Genomic DNA, 20,761 nt, shown 5'->3' with positions numbered 1-20,761 from the left:
TCTTCTGCTCTGCCTAAAATGAATATATTTCTGAATATAAATAACATATAAGAATTTGGAATGTTTTATTACTGCAGCATAACAAGCTTTCCTGACTAATGCAGTAGTTATAAACATTTCATTCAGTAATGAGTTCATTCAGTATAGGAGCTGATTTCTATTATAGAAAACACAGGGGGTATCTTAATAACTGTTATTAGAATAAAAATAATGAATCAATTTTAAACACATAATTTAATTTAAAAGGATATTGACTTATAGACGCTGTAGGGTTAATTTAAGCAGTCTTCTCTATTATTGGAAAAATAAGTCTCTGCCAAGTCTTCTGTGACAGTAACAATATTAATAAACCTAAGGAAGCAAGTGATCCACATGACTAATAATGTGACAATGCCTTTCATCTGCTATTTGGTGATTGGGAAATCTTGTGTTGATATTCAGTGGTCGATTCTCAGTTTTTCTAACCATTCATGGCATTGTGGAATGAAGATTAAAATTGCCTTCATCTTTTGGCAGGCAAAAGTATGTACAGCTTTACCCTTATAGACAAAATATTAGATAAACTGAGGAAGAAGCTGTCATATTTTGAAAAAATTATGGTAACAGGGTATATTATGTTTACTTCACTTTTGTCTTTAGGGTTTTAAACATTCCAAGGGTATAATCAAAGTAATGGTATATGAACAGAATTGCTACAATCTTATAGGAATTCATGAAATATACGTCTAAGAGCTCAGGAAGTTTTTTTTTTTTTAGACATTTATTTAGTGATTCATTATAATGCAGAAATTAAGATTTGGGGTCCTGAGATCTGACATCCTAGGTTTTAATCTCTTTTCCACTATTTTTCTCTATAGTTTTCAGCAAATTACTAGCTCAAACTCAATTTTCTAATTTGCAAAATTAGAATTTAAAAGGAACTGCCCCACAGGGTTGTGCCCAGAATTGCATGAGCATGCAAAATCATTGGCACACAAAGGGTGAAAAACCGTTGTTTCTATTATCTATGATTAGTTCATTACTCCATTCCCTTGATTGTCCTCTGGGGCAATGATTTAATATCCTAAAAGTAGGTAAGTCTAAGTATTTGTCCTTGGAGCTATTAAGAAAGGTGGTAACTAAGACTAGCTTTAATTTTCCTGCTAGAATTCATTTTCTGAGAATCAGAAAGGGGATCTGAAGATGTGATGTTATCTACCTCAAGTAAAGGAAGCAAGTAGAATGTTTCTCCAGAACATCAGAGATGCAGAATAAGATCTTAGTCTATGCAAAACAGAAAGGGGCTTGTTGTGGCATCTTAAGGCCCAGCTGGTACCCAGTTGGACAGTTGTCTGTTTTTAGTCCTAGAAATGCAGCACCGTAAGGATTATATAAAATCCTAATGAGTTTAAAACTGCTGCACATACTAAACTTAAACTGGGCAGGTTTATATCACTAAGTTTCACATATAAATTCATCTAATCTACTTCCTAGTTTTCCTTCTTTTAGTTAGCTTATATTTTAAATTGTAGCTAAATATGCAGGATTAAATTGGGGTCTTCAAGTTTAAAAATGCAAATAACTATCAAATCATATGAAATGTATGTAGCTCTAGAACATTTTTGTCATGCTTTTTTTCCTATTACTGAGCCAAATTTCTGGCCTTGGCATGCAATATTTGTGAAAATAATGCTTGCATTTTTATGTTAATATACAGCTGGAAAACAGTCCATAGCAATTATGTGATGACTAAAAGGCCCAAAAGCATAATAGTGATGTTTTGAACAATTTAATCCATTAAAAGCTCAGTTAAGCAAATAAAGAAAATACATTTAACATATGGTCGTAGTAAAGGAAGAACTGGTGAACATTTTATTATAATGTCATATTTTTGAGTAATTTTACCTTTTCAACCAATATTTTCAGAAAATGGAAGACTTTATAATCATCAGAATTCTAATTTTTAATAGTAGCTCATCTATTCATAATACAGTTTTTAAAGTTTCTCAGAGTCTTGCATCCTCTGACCTTTAAAAAAAATCTGTGAGGTAGGCCTGTCACGGGTTTCCAAACCCATCTGTCTCATCTCTGCATCTCCATGTTTCTTTTTAAATTGCACCCTGGGTGCCCCTTTTCAGCTTATCCTCAATGTCCAATTCAACTTTCTTGCTACTAGTGCATACTTATTAGCCAGTGTGTTTCACACACTATCCTGTCTACATCTAATTTATGAAACATACACTTTATAATGACTCATGATTTTGTCTTAAAATTTCAACTAATTGTGACCATGCTTTTTCTCTCCTTTCCTCCTCAAATTGATTCTTACCCTATTTTAAATAAACAGCTCACATTATTTGTGTCCATGCCTTTTAAGGTACCCAGTCTTTGAGGCATCATCAGCATTTTTCTGGTAACTGCCATATTTGGCATGTCTTACTCCTTCCACTTTTATGAGTTATTAATATTTGGTCTTCTTAACTTTCCAGCTATTCCTTCTTTTCTTACTGATTATTCTTTGAAGGATTTCATTTTTAACTTTAATGTCCCACCTGTGCATACAATTTGTGTGTGTCTCCATATAAAGCACTATTTGATGAAACACAAATATGAATCATTTCTAAATTTACATAATGGCAGAATTCACTCTCCTAATATTTAATTACATTCTAAACAACTTCACATGGATTGCTTGCAGGCAGCAAGTAATATCCTCCTTAATTTGTCCCCAAACATACTTCTCTTTCCTCTTCCCTAATAAAATGAAAGTCATCAATGTTGGGCACCTAAAATGTCCTATATTTTCCATTATTCCTCATCTCATAGCTCCAGTCATTAACTAAGTCTGATAAACCTAACTTCTTATTTCTTCAAAACATCGCATCTTAACTTTCCCACTATTGCTGCTTAATTTAGAAATATCCTGGTTCAACAAAATAACTACAAAATTTAGTTCTATGTGTTGTTTTGTCTGTATATTATTCTTTGTTTTTAATCCCCAATATTTCTAAATTTTGCATCTGACATTTTCCACCTTCCCTCCCACCCCATTTCTCTCCAAGAGCTCTTCAGCCCTTTCAGTCCTACAACCAAAGTTGAAGAGATGAAATTGACATCTGTATGACAACTAGTTATTTTTTATCTTTTTTTAAAAAAATATTTAGGGCCTCCCCGGTGGCGCAGCGGTTGAGCGCTGGGTTGCGAAGCTGCCCGCGGCCTCTGCGGCGCCGGTTTGATCCCCGGCTGCTCCCCAGCCACCGGAGGAGGGTCCCACATGGCGCGCAGACCTCTCCTGCCGCCCGCTGCTCCCCTCAGCAGTGTACTTCGGTCCTTCTGCCTGCTCTGCTCCCCGCTCTGGCTCTGGTGAATTCTCTCGCCCTCCCGTGCTTCTGACTGTACCCAGTGCTTGTATAAATAAATCAAAAAAAAAAAAATCTTAAAAAAAAAAAAATATTTATTTATTTATACAAGCACTTGGTACAGTCAGAAATGCAGGAAGGTGAGAGAATTCACTAGAGCCAGAGCGGGGAACAGAACAGGCAGACTGACAAAATACACTGCTGAGGGGAGCAGCGGGCACAGCTGGAGAGGTCTTTTGTGCCATGTGGGCCCCTTGCTGGTGGCCAGGGATCGAGCCGGTGCTGCAGAGGCTGCGGGCTGCTTCACAGCCCAGTGCTCAACTGCTGCACCACCAGGGGAGGCCCTATTTTTTATCTTTTTTAAACTACAATTTGCCTTCATTTATAAACCCAAAAGGAAGAAAATAAAGAACTCAATAAAAAAAAAATGAGCTGAAGATCTAAATAAGCATTTTCCAAAGAAGATATATAGCTGACCAATAGGCAAATGGTAATATAGACTGGTCCAACACCTATGGAAAAAAATATGGAAGTTTCTTGAAATATTAACTATGGATCTACCTTATGACACAGCAATGCCACTCTTAGGTATCTACCCAAGTAACACAAAAAACACTAATCTGAAAGGAAACATTCACTCCTATGTTCATTGCAGCACTATTTACAATAGCCAATATAATCAAAAAAAAAAAAAGAGTGAATCAGGAATACTATCCATCTATCAAAAAATTGAACTCTTTCATTTTGCAACAAAATGTATATAACTGTAGAGTATAAGGCTAAGTGAAATAAGTCAGAAGGGATAGATAAATACCAGATGGTGTAACTTATATATGTGGAATATAGAGAAACCAAACAAAGGGTTAGATAAAAGCAAACTAACAACAAAATCTAAATGCCTGACTAATCTGAGGTTACCAGATGGAGAGTGAAAGGGGCAAGAGGACAATAAAGTGGGGTAGGGGCAGAGTGGACTATGAGAATGAGATTTTGGTCATTTGGTGACGGGTATGATGCAGTAACAATCAAGGGGGAGATATTATATCTCTAAAACACAAACAAGGATGAAAACTAACATTACCTCAATAAAAAAATGAAAATAGGGACTCCCCTAGTGGCGCAGTGTTTGAGCCCTGGGCTGTGAAGCTGCCTGCAGCCTCTGCAGTGCCGGTTCAATCCCCAGCCACTGACGAGGGTCCCACATGGTGCACAGACCTTTCCTGCCACCCACTGCTCCCCTGAGCAGTGTATTTCATTGGTCTGCCTGTTCTGTTCTGCACTCTGGTGAATTCTCTCACCCTCCTGCACTTCTGATTGTACCCAGTGCTTGTATAAATCAATAAATAAATATTTAATAAAAATGAAATAGATACATATATAACTTTGAGCACCATTTTGCTGCCACAAATAATGTGCTACATAGTAAACAGACCAAAAAAAAAAAATGTTCTCCTGTAGGAAAATGTTCCCATGAAACGTTGACCTTGCCTCTTTGTTTCACTCTGACCAGTAGCAAGTCTGTATCTCTTGCATTTAGCAAAGGTATTAGAGAGAAACCCAGGTCCAGCGGTCACATTCTACCTTGAAATATTTCTAATGAATCAGATACAAAATAGAAAATTAACCAGAGTATCTCATTAGATGGAAAGACATTTTTCAGTAATCGTGTAGCTTCCTTGAATCTTTTTTAGGGACTAAAAATTACTATTTTAAACTGTAATTATTAAGAACAGAAGTGCTAAATCAACTATCCTTTGTCCCTCACTCTCCAAATCAACAACATAAAGACACACCTGAAGGTTGATAACAGCTGAGCTGGGAAAATCACTGTCTAATGCTTTAAATATTTGGACACAAGTATATATAGAATTCTTGCAAAAGATCATGTAAGTTCTAAGAAACGTAAATGGGTTTTAGGTGAGAATCTGTTCACATTGTTTTGAATTTATAGGAATAGGTCAGTGAATCCATGGCTTAAGCAGAAACCATGTTTTTTCACTCTTTCCACTGCAGGTGATTACACAATTTAGGAATAATTCTAGGAGGCTTTAGCAGTACTTAAAGTAGAGCCCAATGCCCTTGACATCAAAGGCATTTTGTTTCCACTCTAGGAACTGGCAAATTCAAGAGACATTTCACAATTCTAATGCATGTTTCAGGTTACTTAATCAATATGCTCTCTATCAAAGAACTTATTCCAAGTCAAAGCAAAAAATGCCTAATGTGGAAAATAGAAAAAGCACTAAAAAAATGACAAGGAACAAGATTATTTCCTTCTCCATTCTCTTTCTCACTTGATAGATCTCATCTAGCCTGTGGTGGTTGTGTTAGAGCTCTTGGAACATATTGCATGAAAACACTAAGGTGTTCAGATAATTTGTGTAGGACTGTGATTTCCCACTTATACATTGAGTTACATTACACGGAAACCACATATTTAAACAAATTTGAGTCCAGTGTGTTTTTTTTTGTTTGTTTGTTTGTTTGTTTGTTTTGGGCAGGTGAATAAGCACAAGAAAAGAATGACCTTTGGGACTTTGGGCATTGAGGAATAACTAAATGATTTCAAAATGTGGCTGAACTAGTCACTAGTTTCTATTTGGCAGAAAGTTTTCAGGATTTCTACCTTTTTCTCCATGAATCTGATGGTACCATAAGACTATTGGTACATAAGACTATTCCTGATGATTTATCAACGAACAAGTAGAGGATTGATTGTAAAGCCAAGAGTTCAGTGACTGATGACAGTTTTGCAAGAAAGACGCAATCAAGCGCCTCCCTGGTGGTGCAGGTGGTTGAGTGAAGCACTGTGAAGCTGTCCGCAGTCTCTGCAGTGGCTGTTGGATCCCCGCCAGCCTTGGAGCAACCCACATGGCAAGCAGACCTTTTCTGTCTCGCCCGCTGCTCCCCCAGCAGTGCATTTCATCAGTCTGCATGTTCTGTTCCCTACTCTGTCTCTGGTGATTCCTCTCACCCTCCTGTGCATCTGGACTGCTCCCTGGTTCTTGTATAAATAAAATAAATCTTTAAAAAAAATTACAAAAAAGAAAGAAGCAATCAATAGTTGTATTGGAAAAAAAGCGTTGCTGGAGGATGGGAAAGTAAAAAGGGCAAGTCAAAATAGGGTCAGAATGCTAAAGAAATAAAAAAAATATATAGTGGCCAATGTAAATGTACTTGACATTCTTTTGTTAAGTTTTATAGCTAATGGGGAAATTCAGCAGCAATGCTAATGTTCTTTTTTTTTAGGTATAAATGTCTATAAACAGTATGTGTATCTGAGCATTTTAGTAGCCTTTTTTTTTTTGCTCATTATTTTTTTTTAAACTTTTTTTTAAGATTTATTTATTTATTTATTTATACAAGCACTGGGTACAGTCAGAAACGGGGGAGGGTGAGAAAATTCACCAGAGCAGGGAGCAGAACAGCAGACCTATGAAGTACACTGCTGAGGGGAGCAGTAGGCAGCAGGAGGGTCATGCGGGACCCTCACCCTGCGGCTGGGGATGGAACAGGCACTGCAGAGGCTGTGGACAGATTCGCAGCCCAGAGCTCAACCACTGAGCCACCAGGGAGGCCCTGTTTCTAGATAATTCTTAATATAAATCTTATATATTGACATGTGCATGTATTTTTATATAATAAATTGCAGTAAGTGAAATTGTGAAATAATAGAGCATAGACATTTAAAAAAGTGATAGACTTTGGCAATTTTCTAAGAGATGGAATAATTGTAAGAGTACAAATTTATTCAGGAACATAAGAAATGCAATCCATATGAGCTAAGTTATAAGTGCACAAAAAATATTAATCACATCACTGTTTATCACACTGAAACAAAAGAAAATGCTTAAAGAAGGAATCCACACAATGGCTGACCATAAACTAAAAACCTGAAGAGAAATCTCTGATCACTTGAAAAGCTATGAATACCTAAATACATAAAGAAGTCCTGTTAAAAATAATATATTAAGTATAATATAAGTTTACAGAATTAAACAAATTTGGAAAGACAAACACTGACCTGTTTAAAATTGGCCTTACTGACTACAGAAAACCTAGTGTTTTAATTTTTTATACTCTATAAATGACAACAAATTGCCATTAAATAAATTAGCCAATTTATCCCTTCACTGCTGTGTGTGTGAATGCCTGTTTCCTCAAAGTCTTTTCAAAACAGAGTATTATCAAATGTTAATATCACTATAATCTTATATGTAAAGGATGGAATCTCACTGTTATTTTAATTCCCATTTGTTTTTTAAAAAGATTTGACATAGGGCCTCCCCAGCTGCACAGTGGTTTGAGTGTGGCGCGGTGAAGCTGTCCGCAGCCTCTGCAACATGGGTTTGATTCCCAGCCAACCAGGGAGATTCCCACATGGCGTGGCAGACCTCTCCTGTTTCACCCACTGCTCTACTCAGCAATGTATTTTGGTTCTTCTACCAGTTCTGCTCCCTGTTCTGTCTCAGGTGAATTCTCTCACCCTCCTGTGCCTTTGGCCTATACCCCAGTGCTTGTATAAATCTTAAAAAAATATCAGCATACTTTGTTCTGCTCACTTTCATTCATAATGATTTTCTATAAACTGTCATTTTTCTGCTTGGTTAGATTTTTTTTAGTATTTTTTAACTTTGTATGTTAAATAAGTTAACCCTTTGCTCTGTTATTGCATTGTATTTTTGACTGATAAAAATATTTGAGGTATTCTTTTATTGTTATAATTAACATTATCATTTTCAGGCAAGTCAATTAGTCTTTTGTGATTTTTTTTTTTTTGGTGATTAAAATACTGGTTTGTTTTACACATAAATTTTTGTCTCCACACCATTTCCGTTTGTCTGACCACCACTTCTACTGTGTCTTATCATAACATTCCATTCATGCTTAAAACCAAGCAAAGTGAAGTGTTCCAATTGTAAAACTAAACAGGTGTTTTGGACAACTTATTCTTGGGAATAGAATTTGGATAACACTTATCAGACATAATAAGGAAAGTTCTCACTCTGCATTATGAAAAGGACAACCAGATAGCAGATGTTACAAAAATGAAATAAGACACAAAATTTTAACAAACTTTTCTTAAAGAGACTTCCTCTTTTCTTAAAGAGACTTCTTCCTAAATAATTGGAAACAATTCTTCACATACTGATGAATTTGACTTCCATTTTGGGAAGAGAACCAACTTTTTCTATACTTGCTTTCATTTTTGCCTCACTATCTTGTACAGAACTAGGACCTTCTGTTATTTTTACCTTGTTGTTGATGGTTTTGAGTCTTTTCCATTCTGGTTTGACTTCACATTTTTGGAGTGTCGCCTATAGATTTCTTTATGTTGTTTTTTATTTAGCTCTCCCTCATCAAAATTGTCATCATTGCCTTCATCAATAGCAAGTTTTTCTTTGTGTGTGAAAACTTGATACACTTACAGGGGCAGAACAATTCCCAGATATAGACAGGAATTTCACTCCATCCTCTTCATTCTTCGACCCAGAATCTTCCTCTACCGCTAGTATATACAGGCCCTGAGTCACACTTCAACTGTAAGACCACAGGTGGTGTGATTTCAAAGTCCCCAAGGGAAACTATTGGCTGTGCAGTCATTTTCAAAAATGAAAGTGTTACTTTAATGGAACGGCTGTCATAATTCATTACCTCTGCTTCAGCAATGTGTAGTTCATCCTTTGTACCATTGGCCATTCTTAAATATAGCTAGTGCTCATTTCATCATTGTTCACTTAAAAATGATAATCTCTATCACCCTTTAGTTTACAACTGAAAAGATAGTTCTCAGGTCCTAGGGTTCATGTCCATGTATTGAATCTTCCTTGGGGTGGTGCCATTCATTTAGATGGGAGAGAAGGTGACTAGAGATTAATGAGTACTGTTCTGAATAACAATTCAGGTGAATGGAATCACACCAGGGCCTTTTGTAGGTTTTTTAAAATATATATATATGGGTTTTTATTTATAAAAGCCATCTATACTCTAAAATCTCATATGCACTCTGATTAATGTACAAGTTGACCTTATATCACATTTATTAATTTATATAGAATTCATATTGTATGTGGAATGAAGTCAGAAACCAGTCTTTCTCTAGATGATTGGACATGTGGTTCTAAAAAACATTAATGGAACAATTCACAGATTTATTTATTCATATTTATTGAAACTTACTAAGTGTCAACTGCTGCTGGAAGGTTGTTAAGTAGTTAATTTGGAGGCAGAAAAGTTTGTTTTTCCTTAATGTATTAATGAGAATGCTTGCTATGTTCAGTTTTGATAATACTTTAAGATATTTTTAAGGAAATCTGCCAACACTGACATAAATTATATATATATAATATATATATATACATACACACTAAAGTCAGGAATAGCTCATGTATTACAAGTTTAGTATATGTCAATAAAATATTTTCAATTCTGAATTATATTATTAGACTACAACAATTTTTACTAAGTTTAGGCAAAATTAGCATCACAACAAATTATTATTTTAATGATTTTTTAAATATTTATTTATGCATACAAGAATGGGAGTAGAGGCCAGAGATGTGGAAGGAGAGAGGATTCACCAGAGACAGAGTGGGGAACAGAGCTGGCAGATCTACTGAAATACACTGCTGACAGGAGCAGTGGGTGTGACAGAAGAGGTCTGCTGCACCATGTGGGTAGCTACCTGACCAGGTATCGAACCCATGCTGCAGTGACTGTGGATAGCTTCATAGGGTGCATCTTAACCCCTTGCACAATCAGGGATGCCCTAATGTTTTTTATTTTTCTAATATTTTCAGTAAGAGTCTATAGTAATAGTAAAATATATGTGTATACTTTCCTTTTTTGCAATCTTTGTCATATTTTTATATGATATATTCTGTCATATTTTTACATGTGATACATATATACTGGTTTAAACTACTGAAAAATTCTTTTCAGAGGTGCATAAATTACAATGATTAGTTTCTTAATAGTTGAAAAGTAATTCACCTGTGAATAAAAAAGATCTGTTGCATATGAGTCTTGTGCTCAGAGATTTGCCTCAAATTCCTCAGTTAGGGTTTTTTATCTCTTTATAAGGCATAATTAATACCATAATTCATGACAAAATAAATTATTTTTAAGCTTTTCCTTCTTCAGTTAATTTACTGTTTGATAAATTGTTCCTTTCTATGATTTATTTTGACTATTATTTGATCAATTTTGTGAATTTAAAAATATCATCTATTACATTAGATTGTTAATTTACCCTTTATTCTTTTCCTAAGTCCTTGTTATCTTCTGAGAACTTCCTCCTTGAGCCTGGATTTTATTTTCCTTTTTTTTTCTTCTTTAATATAATCACTGTATATTAGCCAAATCAATATCTGGTGGGATTAATTCAAAGAGTCAAAAAAATAAAAAAAAGGAAGATCTAAGTCAACATTATTTTAATGGTAACAGATATAAATATTTATGGAGATGATTTTCCAAAAGAAGAAACCATGTAACATAAAACCTAGGCAGAGATAAAAGCTTTCTGTGAACTCTAAAGTCGATTATAGAGACAGACAACTGCTGACATTATGTTGGACAAATACAGCAATGAATCGAAAAGAGACTCCAGAATCAAATACAAACATAGTCATCTGATGTAGAAGTATATCATTGCAATGGAGAAAAGATATTTTTAATAAATTGTGTATCTATTCCTCTACACTTATCAGTAAGCCTTTGAATTTCTCTTGAATTACTTTCTTTTCCACTATTTTGCTTAATATATAGTTATTTCAGAAATGCAAGCATCTGTAAAACAGACAAGAGAAGGTTTCCTTTCACATCTTCACAAAGAATTTTATGTTCTCTCCTTTTGATAGTGTATAACTCTTCTGAAGTCTCTGACTTTGTGCTTGCCTGTTTATCAGATCAAGTAACTTGTGCAAACAAAGATAGCAACAATTTCCTGAGTGTTGATTGCAAACCCAGATAAACTGAAGTAGAACTTTCCAAATGCACCCATCACAGTAAACAAGTAAATTTCTGCTATGATTAACATGTTTACTCACCTTAATTTTTACCTAATAAATGAATATTTAAAGTTATGTATGTTGCTTTCCAATTGTTATATACATTTTCCTAGTTAGAACTTTTAGAACTTTCATAAATTTGTTTTCTAAATATTTCATGTTGTGCTTTTCTTTCTCTTTTATTCACTAGTTAAGAGGGCAATCTATATGTCATGGAAGAGGTTGAGTATGTTTCTAGTTTTTAAAGTAGCTTGACAACTCTGCTACAATTATATTCTAGATGCAATGAATTGATTTCTTACTATTTGGTCTTTATATTTCTCCATTTTAAATTATTTCCTATCAGTAGTTTTCTCTCATTTCTGTTAGAAACCTAAAATTGCTCTAAAAATTGCATTACAAAACCTTCACAGTATGCATAAAGTCACAGATGTGAAAAAAATGTTCTTGACAAACAGCATTAGGAAATTGAGTGTGACTAAACAACTATGATACAGGAAAAATTTGAGGGAATAATTTGAAGAAAGGATGGAGTCACTTCTTCAAAGATAGTGAGTGCCAAGCAAGGATGTGTGAGTTTCCTACAAATAATGAGAAATTTTTAGATTGCAAAGTGTTGTGATAACATTTCTTATTTAGAAGGTTATCAGACAAAACTGCAGAAGATTCACTAAGTTGGAGGATAACTCAAAGGGAGAAGACTCTCAATTAATGAAGTATATTCATTCAAACGTGTTTTTTTAATATCTTTATTTGACATTTTGTTCTTTTTTTAATCCCAATTTTTTATTTTTTATTTATTTTTTTTAAATTTCAGGATTATTTATTTATTTGTTTGTTTGTTTATTTATATAAGCACTGGGTACAGTCAGAAGTGCAGGAGGGTGAGAGAATTCACCAGAGCCAGAGCGGGGAACAGAACAGGCAGACTGACGAAATACACTGCTGAGGGGAACAGCGGGCGGCAGGAGACATCTGCGCGCCATGTGGGACCCTCGCCTGGTGGCCGGGGATCGAACTGGCACTGCAGAGGCTGCGGGCAGCCTCGCAGCCCAGCGCTCAATCGCTGCGCCACCAGGGGAGGCCCTACCCCAATTTTTTAAAACTTATTTATAAATACAAGAACTGGGGTGTAGACCAGAGGTGTGGGGGTGAGAGGATTCACCAGAGACAGAATAGGGAACAGAACAGGCAGATTGACTGAAATACACTGCTGAGGGGAGCAGCAGGAGAATGAGGAGAGGTCTGCTGCACCATGTGTGTTGCTCCCTGGCTGGGGATCGAACTCTTGCTGCAGCGGCTGCAAATAGCTTTATAGGTTGCATCTTAACCCCTTGCGCCACCAGGGAGGCCCTCAACCATAAGTGTTGGTAGAATGGAGTTGTGCACGGTGTATGGCTTGGAAGGTTTTGGCCATATTTCATTTCATGAGAGGTGGTGCAGCACCAACCTTATGGTCTGATAGGCCATTCTTATCAGCATAGGCTTCTGGTTTTCTGCTCAGCAACTTATTTGCAGATTACCTGCTAAATTCCCAGATATAGTCTTCCAGCTCTCTCAGTAAAATAGTAGGAATCAATCACCATGCCTCTTCTGTTAGTTATATAGTATGCACAATAAATACAAGGTTCCTCTTAACTGTGAAATTTAGATAAAGCTAAAAGCAGAATATTATTTTTCTTTATTCCTTTTTTTGGTACTAAATTCCTGTGATTATGTTTGGGCACTGATATTTGCAACGGAAGTCATTATTTTGGACTTTGAATTTTCCTCCAAAAGAATCACAATTTGTTTTTCTCTTACTAATAAGATATTTCTGTAACATGTTACAATATAAAAGTTGTAAGTATATATATTGCCTAATCCCACACATAAAACACAGATATTAACAATAGCTATTATTTGTAGACCAAAGTGCTATTCTAATGGTTTTATATATGTTAGCATATTTCATCCTTGAAATATTCTTAAGAATCAAATAGCAGGGCCTCCCCAGTGGTTACAACGGGTTGAGCGCCGAGCTGTGAAGCTGTCCGCAGCCTCTCCAACGCGGGTTCGATTCCCGACTGGCCAGAGAGAATCCCACATGGCGTGGCAGACCTCTCCTGCCTCACCCACTGCTCCCCTCAGCAGTGTCTTTGGTCCATCTGCCTGTTCTGCTCCCTGCTCTATCTCTGGTGAATTCTCTCACCCTCCCACGCCTCTGACCTGTACCCCAGTTCTTGCATGAATAAATAAATCTTTAAAAAAAAGTTTAAAAAAAAAATCAGATAACAGAACATGTGAAGTTCTATTCTGCTCCTTATTTCAGAGATAGGGATGTGAGGAGGGGGGAGGGTAAGTAACCTGATCAAATTTACACAATTGATACATTTGAACCCTTGCAGGCAAGTTACAGCTCTTAAAACAACATTGCACTGTCATATTGCCTGCCACATGCAACGATTAAATTTCAAAGATTCAAAGTGACTATAACTTAGCCAAATCTATGACTTCTGAATCCAGGCTTAGAATTTTGTCAATTTATTTCCTTGGTGGTTATTTTTTCCTGTTTTCTTTTTATTTTACACACTACAACCATATAAACTATAGCAAACTTGGAAAAAAAAGGCTGGTGCTCAGAACAACTTACTTATTCTACATAATTTAATCAACTAGTTCCTGAAAAGATGCTGGGTACACAAATATAAGCAAAACAAAAATACTGTCCCTGCCCTTCACATCCAATAATGAAGTCAAGTGATGAAATATGCAATTCTCATTTCTTTAAGAATGTCTGCTGGTGATAGTGACTTGTTTCCAAAGAATAAAGGGTGAAAATATAAAATCGGAACTTTATAGAGGATAAACCTGGCCAACACTGCCTTAGCCAAGTGCTCAAGGCTAACATCATTAGTAATAATCTGTACTAATACTATATAACTTTTGCTATGAGATAAGGAGGGGGAATTCTATCTCTGTGGTATTCTTCCTCAAAATCCATAAGCACAGTGTAATCATGAGAAAACTTCAGGAAAAAATGACAATTGAAATACATATAAAATACAACCAGTGCTCTTAAAATGCATACAAGTCATGAAAAATAAAGACAAAATATCATGCATGATAATATAGTAATTAACTGGAATGTATACTTGGTATGAGAAAACAGACATGAGTGGAAAACTAGTTAGTAGGGAAATACAAACAAAATTTTAATTTAGTTAATAGTATTGTACTAATTTAAATATTTTAGTTTTAAGAACTGTGCCATGCACACCTAATGTTCTTATAAGGAGAAACTAGCTGAAGTGTATGTGAGTGTTATAAATCTAAAATTACTTAAAATGAAAAATTTTTCATAATTATAGTGTTTGCAAGCACTATGTTAAGAAAGAGCAAGGTGCTCTTGAGAACACATTACAAAGTGCTAGTGCAGGGGTTGGCAAATTAAAGTCAACTGGCCAAATTCTGCCCTGGAATATTTTCGGATGACCTGAGAGCTAAGATAAATTTTGAAATTTTAATGGACTGTAAACAAAACAAGAAAAGAAAAGAATAAATAACAGAGACCTCATGGGACCTGCAAAACCCATAAGGTTTTGCCCTTGGGTTGAGACAAATCAGAAATAACACTTGGAAGGAGCAACTTTACATGAAAAGCTGAAAAGTAAAGAGGAGCCAGCCAGCCTAAAGAAGCAGAATAAGAGTAGGATGGAACAGTGAGGTTCTAAAATGCAAAGCAATATTCCAGGTCAAAGGCAGATCTGTGGGATGGCAGCAAGAATGTGAGATTAGGGTTGGCTTAAAAGCCAGGAGTAGAAATAATGGCCATGTGAATAGAATGGTTAATGGGCATGGGAGGAGTTGTACCTGTGATTTAAACAAGGGCTGGAGCCCTCAAGGCCTTGAATGTGATATGAATAAATTCAGAACTTATTCTAAGTGATTAATTAGACAGTGATCAGCTAGCAAGTTACATGATCTACCTTATATTTCTCAAACTAGTCCTTCTGGCTTGCATGTGCAACAAAGAATGGAAGAGGAAAATGGCTAGAAACCTATAAAACATTTACACATTTGTAGTAGTTCATTTTAAAAATAATGTTAGCTTGAACAAGAGATGAAGAGAACTAAAGAAATGTGAGTTGGGGTAATGAGATACATAGTGTGGGATGTAGACAATGGGGAAGAGAGATGACAAAAATGACAGTACACATTGGTATGACTCACCAAGGTTATGAATAGATGCAGGAGATCAGATTTTAGAGGAAGACATGTAACAGTACTGACTAAAAACAGTTTTTATTCCAGGATTTAGGTTTTCAATTAAGTGGGCACTGGAACTTCAACTGAAAAACTAACTCATCAAGTCATAAAACCTACGGACATATTATAACTAAGGACTACCTGGTTGAATAATCATTACTCGAATATATTATATATTTGTGTGTATGCATGTGTGTGTGTGTGTGTATATATATATATGTGTGTGTGTGTGTGTGTGTGTGTGTGTGTGTGTGTAGATCTATATATATTTATCAGAGAGCCATTCTGATGAGAAATAACTTTCTACCTTTGCCCCAAGCAAATAAAACTCTGTAGACAGTGACCTGAAAATCGAAGTACAACTTGGTAGAGAACCTAATAAGCAATGGATTCCTAATTATTTTCTTGTTTAAAACTGCTGCAAGCAAGAATTGTTGATGGTAGGCTGCCATTATCCTAACCCAAAATCTGGTTACTTTGGGTAAGGCGAACTGGCAGCTACTGCTAGAGGCATACTACCAGGTCTACATTTGCTTTTTCTGTCTTAAAACACTCATCTTAGATGAGGTAATATCTATTTTCCAGGGCCCTTATTCTGTAGACCTTCATCTGGGCAACTAATCACCTTTAAGCTAAAACTGTCAGTCAAAAAATTATTGGGAAGTAGAGGAGAGGTGTCAGGTTCATTTAACTTCATACTTCATTAGGTTATGTAGTTCCTATCTTTTTAGTTAAATATGTTATGCTCAAAAAAATAAGACATATATTTCTTTGAAAGGGATATTCAGAGGTAAATTACTTTAAGTAAGAGTTTCCTATCTATCCAACTAAATTACAATTTACTTCAATGTATATAATTTTTAAAATTTCTTTTGGTTTACACCACTAATAAACTACAGAGAGGAAAAGGTGTTTGTTTAACTCAGTTAATCATCTGTGAAAAGCTTTCATTTTTGGCATTAAAATAATAAACAAATTGCTACCATTCACCTGGTGACTTTTATTCTGGGTATCAAAAAGGCTCCATAGGCAGGAAAAACATTAAGAAAGTGGTGAGAGCTCATCTTTCAACCTCAAAGTTAAAAAGGAAAGCCAACACTAAAATTCTTTGCAGATGAAAATTTGCATATGAAGCGATGTTTTTAAAACGTCTTTTATTAAGGAGTAAGTAGAGAATGTGAAAGGTTAAATAATTTACTTTTGTTGGTTACTTTATAAATACAGTTTTATAATTGATTCAGTTCTCCTAAACTCATTCTTCAACAGACATATATATATATACAAATATATATGTATATATCCTAAAATTTATATGTCTATCACTATCATCTACACTAATGGTGAAGAGATGATGAAGCTTTTTAAAATACCTACAAAATACAAAAAATAAAAAATAAATAAACTCTTATGGAGGGAAATTTTCTAAAATGTCTAAAACTGGAGTTATATCCAGGTAGTGAAATCAGTTATCAAACTCAGGTCTTGCAAGTGCTTAGAGTCATAATTCTAAACACTTACTGCTGTTTACCATCCAGTTGGACATCTGGCAAGATGAATGTAACATTGTTCTTAATGGATTTGGAATCTTCTGACCAAATCCTCTAATTGTGTTTAGTTTCAATTTAATATTAACAGTATTTATCAAACACCAATAGGCGTTTTCTATGTTCTGTAACAGAATATTTCATTGATTGAGATAGTTTTATAGTAATGTTTTCTTGTAATTTTTGTTATCTTTAATCACTTGAAACTATGCAGAGAAAAATAAAACATCAACAAGAATGGCATATTCATGATATTGATATAACTCATTTTGGAACTTAGGATGATAAAGGAAAAGAATATTTACCTAGTTTGATAATTCTAATAAACCTATGGAAAGCAGACTTTTACATTTAAAGTATAACTATAATCCGATGATGAAAAACTGTACTTAAGAATTGATTTCAGATTAATTATAACCTCAAAAATAAAATGCCATTATATACAATAAATAACTAAAAGAATAAATTGAATGAGATCTAATATGCATAGTAAGTGAGCCCAAAGATTTTTGAGATTCTATATGCTAGTTTTTGAGCTCACGCTCACAAGCTTTTGTGCTCTCCCCCCTCCCTCCCCCTTCCCCCTCCCCCCTTCCTCCTTCCTCCTTCCCTCTCCCCTCCTTTCATTCTTCTTTTTTAAGATTATTTATGCATACAAGAGCTGGGGTAAAGGCCAGAGGTGTGTTTGTGGATGGGGGTGCAGTGAGAGGATTCACCAGAGACAGAGTGGGGAAACAGAACAGGCAGATTGACCAAAGTACACTGCTGAGGGGAGCAGCTGGCATTAGGAGAGGTCTGCTGGGCCATGTGGGTTGCTCCCTGGCAAGCAGGATAGAACTCATGCTGCAGCCTCCTGCCACACCAGGGAGGCCCCTCTCTTCCTTACATTCTAAAAGATAAAGAAGATATGTATCTCTATCTCCAAGGAAGAAGGAAGAATACAGGAGTGACACAGAAATATAGAAGAGTGTCAGGAAAACCTGATCATAGCTTATGAGAGTGTTGAATATAAGAAAAGTGGTTCTTCAGGCAATATTTGATGTGGGAGGCTGAACAGGAAAAGGTCAACCAGCTTGAGTGAGGTGCTATTATTTTAATAGACGTCAGAGAGAAAGTATCTGACCCCACTTTAATTTCTCTTCTGTTACCATCATCAAGTAGGAAATACTTCAAACTTAAGTGGGATAAATATAGAAAAGAGGGAATTAAATGCTTACATCAGGTATTACAAGGTCTGATGCCTTTAGACACCAGAAAGATAACATAAATTAGTGAAGCTCACAATGTATAAAAATACAGTGAAAAGATGGAACTAAAGGAAACATTCTTATCTACAGGGATTTATGTTCCATAATGGAAAATAAAAATTCACTGTGTGGGGAAGAATTCTTCCAAGTAACTATTATCCTTTTCCTGATATCCTTCATATTAAAAAGTTATAGAATTATTTGCCTGGAGTTTCTACTCTAGTTTGTAGTATATAATATGCTCCAGATTAAAAAAATTCCCCCCAAAACACAGTACCCATGAAAACTGAATGCATGATAACAAACATCTAGGTTTTATTATTATTATTGCTATTTGTTTGGTTAGTTATGACTGGCTGATTTGATTTTGTTTGATTTTAGTGATTTGAAGTCACTCCTTAATGCTCAAGAAAGAGAAATCTTCGTGGTCACAGAGGAAAAAGGGAGCAGGAAAGCAGAGATAAGTCAGAAAAAATTTAAAAATATTTTGGAGCCTCAACAGACACTGATAACTAAGAGACTATTTTAGTGGTTGTTCAAACAGCAGGAAACATGGTAGTGTCCCCTGTGAATTGGAACACATACCTAAAATTGGACTCCATGTAGGAAAATTCTCAGTGAAAGGATGGGGCAGAAAATCCTATTGTCAAAGGAAAAACATTTATTGACTATCTTGAAATGGGATATTGCTTCAAAGAAACATCATTTGAAAATTAAGAAGTATTTCCTTGCCCTCACAAAGATTTGTGAAATGCATTTATCTTCTTTGTGTACTCACAAATAGCTCCAGATAAGTTAATTTAGAGCCCACAAAGGACAAGTGATGCTAGCTAAACAATCAACTAAAGTCATATTAGGATAAGGATTTGAAAATGAATACATATATTTATGAGTCTGACACTGCAGACTACTGTGGGAAAGAGGAAGAGTTCAATAAAGCTGCTGAGATAACAATAATATGGGATTCTTACCTCACACCATGTAGATAATTCAGCTACAGATAAACTAAATATTAGCTATGGCAAGGAAACTTGAAACTTTTGGAATAAAACTCTCAATGATATATTGATAACTCTGGAAAGGATTTAACACAAAATTCTCAGATTATAATTAAAAGTACTGATAATTTGACCATATTTAAAATAAAATCTATTCAATGGCAACTAGAAAAATTAAAAAAGAACTATAGCCTGTGAAAAGATCAATTATATAGTAAACAAATTTTCAATGATACTATATTTATATATATTATGTAATTAAAAATGAAAAGCTATAATGTAAAGAAAAAATACAAGAAATACACGCAAAAGAAAGTAATAGACAATTCACAATGTAGCTTAATTATCAGTAGATATCAGTAAAGATGTTATCTTTACTATTAAGCAGAAAGTTATCAATTAGAAAACATAAAAAAAGATACCCTTTCATATCCATATAAAAAGCATTATTTTTTAAGTTGTAGAAATGAGAATTGCCAAAGGTGTACAGTAACACCAATACTAGATTCTACTATTAGAGTGAATATAAATTGGTACAATCAAGTTAATATACCAATTGAGAAGAAACTATTTAATGTGAATATTATATGTATAACTTAAGGCCCAATAATTCAAATATATAACTTATAGAAAATACTACACTTCTGGGACCTCCCTGGTGGTACAGGGGTTAGGCACTGCACTGTGAAGCAGTCCGCAGCCCCTGCAGCATGAGTTCAATCCCTGGCCAGCCAGGGAATAACCCACATGGTGCAGCAAACTGCACCATGACTCGCCCCCTGTTCCCCTCAGCAGTGTATTTCAGTTGATCTGCCTGTTCTGTTCCCCGCTCTGTCTCTGGTGGATCCTCTCACCCCTTGCACCTCTGGCCTGTGCCCCAGTTCTTGTATGCATACATAAATAAATCTTTAAAAAAATACTACACATATACAGAGCCTATATTTACAAAAAATAATAATTTCTCATAGTAAAAAAAATCAATAAAAATATCAATCATCAAAAGAATTAAAACTGGTATACACATATAGTGTTTAAACATTAATTAACTAGAGTCATACATGTTTAACTTTGGTGCATTTCATATATACTTGAATATAATGTATCTGAATGGAAATAAAATATATGCAATATAGTCACCTTTGCACACAGTTTAAAAGCATATGTAAGAAATAGATGTGTAACAAAACTGTAAAATAAAGCCCAGGAGCATTTATGAGTTCATGATAGAATCACACCTGTTATGGTGGAGAGCACAAATACAAACAATAAAGAATGTTAAGTTCTATTAAGTTTTAATATTTGTTCAATTAACTATACTGATCTATATTATTTTACACATATTCATATCAGTAAAAAAATTAATATAAACATAGCTAA

At 35.0% G+C, this 20,761-nt stretch overlaps 1 pseudogene; it reads right to left on the bottom strand.

Annotated features, from left to right (window-relative positions):
• Positions 1-8,441: 8,441 nt before the first annotated feature.
• LOC119258591 (nucleophosmin-like) overlaps positions 8,442-20,761 on the bottom strand; it is a 136,061-nt pseudogene continuing 123,741 nt past the window's right edge.

Source organism: Talpa occidentalis, unplaced genomic scaffold (genome assembly GCF_014898055.3).
Source record: "Talpa occidentalis isolate TD23 unplaced genomic scaffold, MPIMG_talOcc4v2.1 talOcc4.5, whole genome shotgun sequence".
Lineage (NCBI taxonomy): Eukaryota > Metazoa > Chordata > Mammalia > Eulipotyphla > Talpidae > Talpa > Talpa occidentalis.
Note: the sequence above shows the minus strand (reverse complement) of the source record. Positions and strands in the feature narration are given on the sequence as shown.